The sequence below is a fragment of the Macadamia integrifolia genome, chromosome 4 (genome assembly GCF_013358625.1).
Source record: "Macadamia integrifolia cultivar HAES 741 chromosome 4, SCU_Mint_v3, whole genome shotgun sequence".
NCBI lineage: Eukaryota > Viridiplantae > Streptophyta > Magnoliopsida > Proteales > Proteaceae > Macadamia > Macadamia integrifolia.
In genome coordinates, this window is record NC_056560.1 from 33,200,916 (window position 1) to 33,207,590 (window position 6,675).

A 6,675-nucleotide genomic window follows, 5' to 3' on the forward strand; every position below is an offset into this window, starting at 1 on the left:
GAACTGAACAAGAAATATACACAAGGGTGGAGAAAAAAGATACAAGGAATAGAATAAAATGGATCCCTATGGTCCGTCAAATACTTGCTTCCAAAACTAATGTCCTGTTTGGTTAGATCTTTGAGTGAAGTATCATTTGAAAAAAAAAAAAGTTCAACTCTCCTTGGGGCGTAACTATCTGAAAAAAAAAGAGTTTTATAATGATTACCAAGAACAATTGTGTAATAAACTCAAAATCATAGTAATTATGGTAACTAATTCTACCTTACATATGTTCACTGCCTACCTTACATATGTTGTGGGTCCCTCAAATTTGCGTATAAGTTTGCATCTACTCTACTTCCAAGCAAACACTTCCAATTGAAAGTTTATATTATAATTTCTTCCTCATTCCATTTGCTTCACTTTAACACTGAAAATTTTATCTTACTTCACTTATAAACAAATGGGACCCAAGGAAAGACCATTTGACATGGCTCGAAAATGAACTGAGCCAGCAAATTTGAAGAATAAAAATACACATTAAGCAAGCAGTATAGATTAAACCCATTCAATTATTCAAATAAAAATAATCCTTTTTAAATGGCACAGGAATGAACAGAAACAGTATAATAAGCAGCAAAAGAGAAAAACCCTTCCGCCCCTAGGATACTATGATCACCAAAACAAGCAAGGAACAGAGGGAGCCCCTATTTGAATATGTTGAGTGTCCATAACAAATTGGATGATTAACTACTACATGATATCCGAAATAAATAAATAAATAAAAATGAAATGAGAGTGAATTTATCATTAGGTATTGCTTTCTTGCTCAGCGCACACAGGAAGGGATTTAAGTATGGCCCTAATATCTAGCATATGGCAGCTCAAGTGGGGCCCAAACTTTGCAAAGAAGTAGGGCCAATGGCTCTCCAACTGAAACTTCAAATTTCAAGCCTAACAAAGTTGGCCACATGGAATAATAAAGCATTGAAAATCTACTAAAAAGTCTTCACCTCAAGAAATTTTGTTTAAAACAAACATACGCATGAAAAAAAAAAAAGGAGGTGGCACATGGTTGAATTTGGCTGTGAAATCTGACATATGACCAATCCAGACCGTGTTGTATCTACCCAACTATTGAAATTATCATCATACTCCTAGATGGCACATATTAGGTGGAAAATATAGCAATCCTTGTTATCAAGAACAATAGATGTCGTACGATTTACTAAATAGCAAGAAGTAAGAAGTAAGAACCACATCTGATGCGGATCCGGATTCCAAGAATTGAAATCGGATCGATGAGGACCCACTTGGACACTCAATAAACAATAGTAATAACCAATGGCAGAATTGTAATTAAACTCAAGTTAAAGAGAATGGCAATTCTGTAAATAAGTAGAACCTTATAACAAAATGGCAGTTTTGTAATTAAGTGGAACTTAACCAAAGGAAAACCAAAGTGACTTGAGTGGAAAAAACAAACGTATGGTCAAGGACAAACTAGGAAAAGGAATTTAAAATAAGGACAAACCAGAATTAGTATAAAAGGTAAGGGCACTTGAGGAAATAAGGGGAAAAAAATTAAACACTCACTTTATGAGGTTGTCTTCAACCTCACGACACAAACAAGAACCAGCAGCAAAACAAAGAGAGATGGTGGTGATGATATCTCCTTCAAAACTTCTCTGTTAGGCCTGAGATTTCAGGCGTAGGGTCTCAAGAGGAGGCTCTTCCAAGCCCATATAACCAGCACTTGGATCTACCAGCAGGAAGGTTGTGAGAAGGGCCTGAGATTCTTCCTAGCGGTAGAGTGGCGTCAATCTCAATTGCAGGTATGAAAAACCGGTAGTAAAGGGACTGTTCGGCATCTGAAATCTGATGATTTGTGTCGCCTAGGGGAGGGTTCCCTTCGCTCAAGACCTTAGCGCAAATAGACCAGCCACAAAGGAGCAGAATCCAGTTTCCGTTGGCTGCAACCTTCGCCCAGAACAGGGTATTCCCAAACCAGAAAAGTACCAGTAACTACAGTAACAATAGAGAGGAGAAGAGAAGGAAAATAATTAAAGGAAGAAGAGAAGAAATTGGAAAATTTTAGAGGAAGCAGAAGGGGGAATCGGCAGCCATGGTTCTCATACCAAAACTCTTAATCAAATTTCTATTCTTCAAAATCTAAAACTTCCCCATCGTTTACATATCCAATATAAAGGAAAAATCAAACAATTAATAGCAACTACTGAAAAGGAAACTATTCTAAAATTAGAAGCTAGCTAAATTCAAAGGAAATTGTTTCTAAAACAAAAGAAAATCAAATCAAAGATATTTTTTTTTTCCTGCATTAACGTCACTCCAAAAATATTTGGGAATGTGCATGTGAAACATCAATGAACGGGCAACCTCTAGCAATGTCTGTTTTTCTTTTCAGCAACACTGAGTATAAGAGTAACTAGTTTGATGTATCATGAAATACACAGCAAATTTAGATACCTCACGTTGACTATATTCTAAGGCATTATCTAAACAAAAAACTTTAATCGACACACCAAACTGAGTCTTAACTTCAGAATAAGATTGTTTAAAGATAGATAAAAATTCAGATCGGATAAATCCATGTTATACGAAAGTGATCAACATCAAAGATAACAGAGTAAACAAAACCTACTTGACTCTTGACACGACACGGATCCCACACATTGGAGTGAACCAAAGAAAGCAAGAAAGAACTATGAGGAGCATTCAGAGATGGGAATGAGGTACAGTGATGCTTTCCAAGCTCACATGCTTTACACTCAAGATGAGATATTTTCTTGTAACTGGGAACCATCTGTTGAATCTTGGAAAGAAAAATATGTCCCAACCGGTAATGCCAATGAAGTGTAGGAGTAGCAGAAGTAGCCATAATAGTGGAATCATCAAAATAGTAGAGATGCCCTCCACTGATTGTCTTCCTTGTTTGGAGATCCTAAAAAACACAATAGGTAGGGTAGAAAGTGACTGAGCAATTTAAGAATTTTTTAAATTGATTGACAGACAAAATATTTAAAGATGCCGTTAGGGACATGAAGAACAGAAGTTAACTGAGGAAAAGAGGGTAGAGAGACAGATCTAGAAGCGACACATTAGTAGAGGTATCCATCAGCAAGTATAACTCTAGAAGGATGTATAATCTTCCAAGGTGGAGAAAGAACTTGAAACTTACCAATCAAATGCATAGAGGCCCCTAAATCAATTATCTAGGGAGTGGGTCAAATGGTAGAAAGCAAGGCGGATGAACCTGTGTGAGCCAGGGTAGCTATGGATGTCAAGGCACTAGTGGAAGGCTGAAGGTTCTAGAGAAGCTTAAGGATTTGACTATAATCATAGTGAGGCCCTAAACCAGATGAAGGAGCTCCAGATGAGAATGCAATATTGGTGTCGCCAGAAGACAACTTCTCGAGATTACCATCAGATGCAACTGTATTGGTGGATTGGGGAGATCAGTTTGGTTTACCATGTTTTGCTAATTGGTATCAATAGTATGATTTAACTTGCCACAAAAGAAACAGTATTGGAAGGGTCGGTGATCGGTCACTCTGTTTCCCACCTATATTGCGACCACAATGACCAAGTTCTCCCCACGAGCCCCGTCCTCTCCCAAAGAAATTAGAGTTGTGGCCACGGTCGGCAAGAAAGGAAGAATTGTCTTTAGTAAAGATATCATGGTAGGAAGGTGTAACGATACAATAAAGACATGCAAAAGATTCATTAAGTGTAGGCACCTTTTCCACAACAACCAATTGACTCTTAATAGAGAGATAATCATGATTTAATCTGGCCATAAACTTTGCCACATAAAATTCTTCATGCTGAAGTTGTAACTGTTCCAGATTAGTGGTAAGAGGTTGATGAATATTAAGCTCCACTCTAATACCCGTAAAAGCATTGAAGTATTCATTCAAGGACTTGTCCCCCTGCTTGAAAGTAAACAATTTATCATAGAACTCATAAACATAAGATATATTCTTCTCTTGGAAGTAGGTGTGCTTCAAGTCATCCCACTCTCCTTTGGCAATAAGTGTAACATTACATTCGTGGCAATAGCCGGATCCATGCTGTTCTACAGCATATAGGAGGACATCATTCTCACGCATCCTCTCCTCATATGCTTTTGTCTTAGAAGATTCTTTGTAATCAGCAGATGGAGGATCATACTAGAGTTATTTCAATTTCCCCTTAACATTAATGCAAATCTTGACTGCCTGAGCCCATAACAAATAATTGGAAACTCCAGTGAGTTTGATAGTCATAATCTGGACACTCACCGTGTCCAAAGTGGATGTTGGGTCAGCCATCATATACCATAGGAATCAATCGAGAGATAAAATCGACTGCAAATGAATCTCCAAGGCTGGAGAGAAGAAAAACAATAGGTGGGGAAAACCCTGCAAAATATCACTGATATAAGGTGATCTGATGTAACCGTAGTCCAAAAGCTGCAAATCTGAACTGTGAAACCCAGAATTTGGGTGATAATCAATAAGACAATCATAGGGTCAAATGGACCGTAAACAAATATCAAGTGGTCTCCAAAAGAGGGGTCACAATCCCACAAAAACCTAGACTGATCTGCTGATCAGATAAGAAACAGTGCCAGATAGATTTAAAAAAAAGAGTACTACCACCACAAGCTCTGTTTGGAGATTCCAAATAGAACACAATCTAGTGTCCAGAATAACTTCAAAATTAGGTTGAATGGCCGTACCAAGGATATCAATAAGTCCCTTTAATATGGAACGGATCTGCTGGTTGGATTGAAAACAATTGCAAAATTAAATACTGCAAGAATATAGTTTACTGCCGGCCAGAAACCTCAGATCCTGTAAATAATTCTACGTGGAAGGCCCAATAAACGTAAGAGGATCCTAATTATTCTTCATATCAGCATTAACTAGGTCGTAGATAGAAGTTAAGCAACACAGGGTGTTGCAACCCTCGAGAAAGACCTTCTTAAACTTTCAAAACCAGAATCACAGATGAAGAAAAGTTATTTGAAAACAATCCTTTCCTGTGTGGTTCTTTTGCTGAGTTTTCCTTTTTCTATGAGAAACATGAGTTCAAACAGAAGGATACTTTGCCAATTGACATAATTTCTAAATTTATTATATTCACCTCCCGAGGTTGCGGTAAAAAAAGGGTCCACTTTAAGAAAAATAGAATCTAACCATAGTCTACCTCTTACACATACTCTTCAAGTTAAACCGAAAAGAAGATCACAATTCAATTCCATACATAAGCCATCCAAAAAATTAAGCACCAAAATAAGCCGAGTGAATATCTTTTATTTGCATACATAGAAACTAGTCCAAACATGAATATCTTGAATTTGACTTGAAAGAGTCAATTCTGCACTGCATTCAGAAGAAATCAAGAAACTGGTCCATTTAGAGATTCATACACATGTGAAGAAATTTCTCTGGTTTGGTCAATCTCTGTGGAATAGAGATGGATTAAAACAATTGCACAATTTCACAAATCAGCTAGAAAATGAGATATTTCACATATATCGCCAATATCATCGCAAAAAGACATCAACCAGAAAAAAGAAACTTCAGAAACTCGAATCAAAGAACTTATTTCCTTCCATTAAACAAAATAGACGATAAAACAGTAAAGCCAATTGAGGAACAAGCCGAGTTCAAATTAAAGTATTTAGTAGTAGTACATAAGCAATGGCCTTAGCACATTCGCACGGAGTTAACAATGGTTCTTTTCTTCCCCCTTGGGCGTGTGTGTGTATGTGTCAGAGACGACAAAGAGAGACAGAGAGAGCACCAGGAACCTCCTCGTAAAACCCGAGTTGCAGAGGTTGGGACTACGTCCTTACTCTCAACAGAGAGAAATTAGAGAGGAGATTGACGGCCTTACCTGTAACTAGACGGTGTTCGCAGTCGATTGCTAGCTGTGGTGGTCTCACGGTTTCACCTTCTCGCCCGATGCCCTAGCGACTAGCACAGAAGAAGAGAAGAGAGGAACCTCATTTGTTGTTGTTTTAAAATTTATATTTGAAAAGACATTTTTACCCTCCCATATTTGCGCGATTCGGATCTTCTTAACGGGAAATAGGGAAATGGATCATATTTGGATTTTGCAGTGGGTGTGAATTAGGGGTGTCAACGGTCCGGGTTGGTGCGGTTTCGGTTCTGTTCCACCGGTTTCGGTGTGACTTTGGAACTGACCGAAACCGACCCATTAAGGATTTATCGGTTTCAGTCTGGTGTCGGCTTCGGTGTGATTTGGGTTCGGGTTGGTACCGGTTTGGATTTATCAGGTTCATTTCGGTTTGGATCGGTTTTTTAAACCGATATGGAGCCATTAGGAAACAATTAAATGCTGAACTGCTGAACTTCGGTTTCTTAAATCAATTTGTAACCGGGTTGGTTTTAATTTTTGGTCTAGTTTGGATTCGACTTTCCATACAAATGTATACAAAACTATGCAAATTTTGATTTTTTAAATGAATTTTGGAGTGTTTCAGTTTCTTACCGGTTTGGTTTCGGTTTCGATCTGGGTTTTGAGCCGGTTTCGATTTGGTTTCGGGTTGTTTGGTTTTCAGTGCGGTTCAGTTTGGTTTTGGGGTTGCAGTACTCGAAACCAAACCGAATCAATAAAGCTTCGGTTCGATTCAATCCGTGTTGTTATCGGTTTGGTTCAATC

At 38.0% G+C, this 6,675-nt stretch overlaps 1 protein-coding gene across 3 annotated transcripts in view; it reads right to left on the reverse strand.

Annotated features, from left to right (window-relative positions):
* LOC122076878 (homeobox protein 12-like) overlaps window positions 1-6,036 on the reverse strand; it is a 7,449-nt gene extending 1,413 nt beyond the window's left edge. Inside the window, exons 1-2 of one of the 3 annotated variants that reach the window (XM_042642486.1) lie at window positions 5,887-6,026; window positions 1,579-2,007 (exon numbers count right to left, since the gene is read on the reverse strand). The gene's annotated coding sequence lies outside the window, so the exon portion shown is untranslated. Of the gene's footprint in view, window positions 1-1,578; window positions 2,008-4,283; window positions 4,404-5,886 lie in introns of all 3 variants that reach the window. The other 2 variants (XM_042642487.1, XM_042642485.1) reach the window with 2 other exon arrangements.
* Window positions 6,037-6,675: the final 639 nt, after the last annotated feature.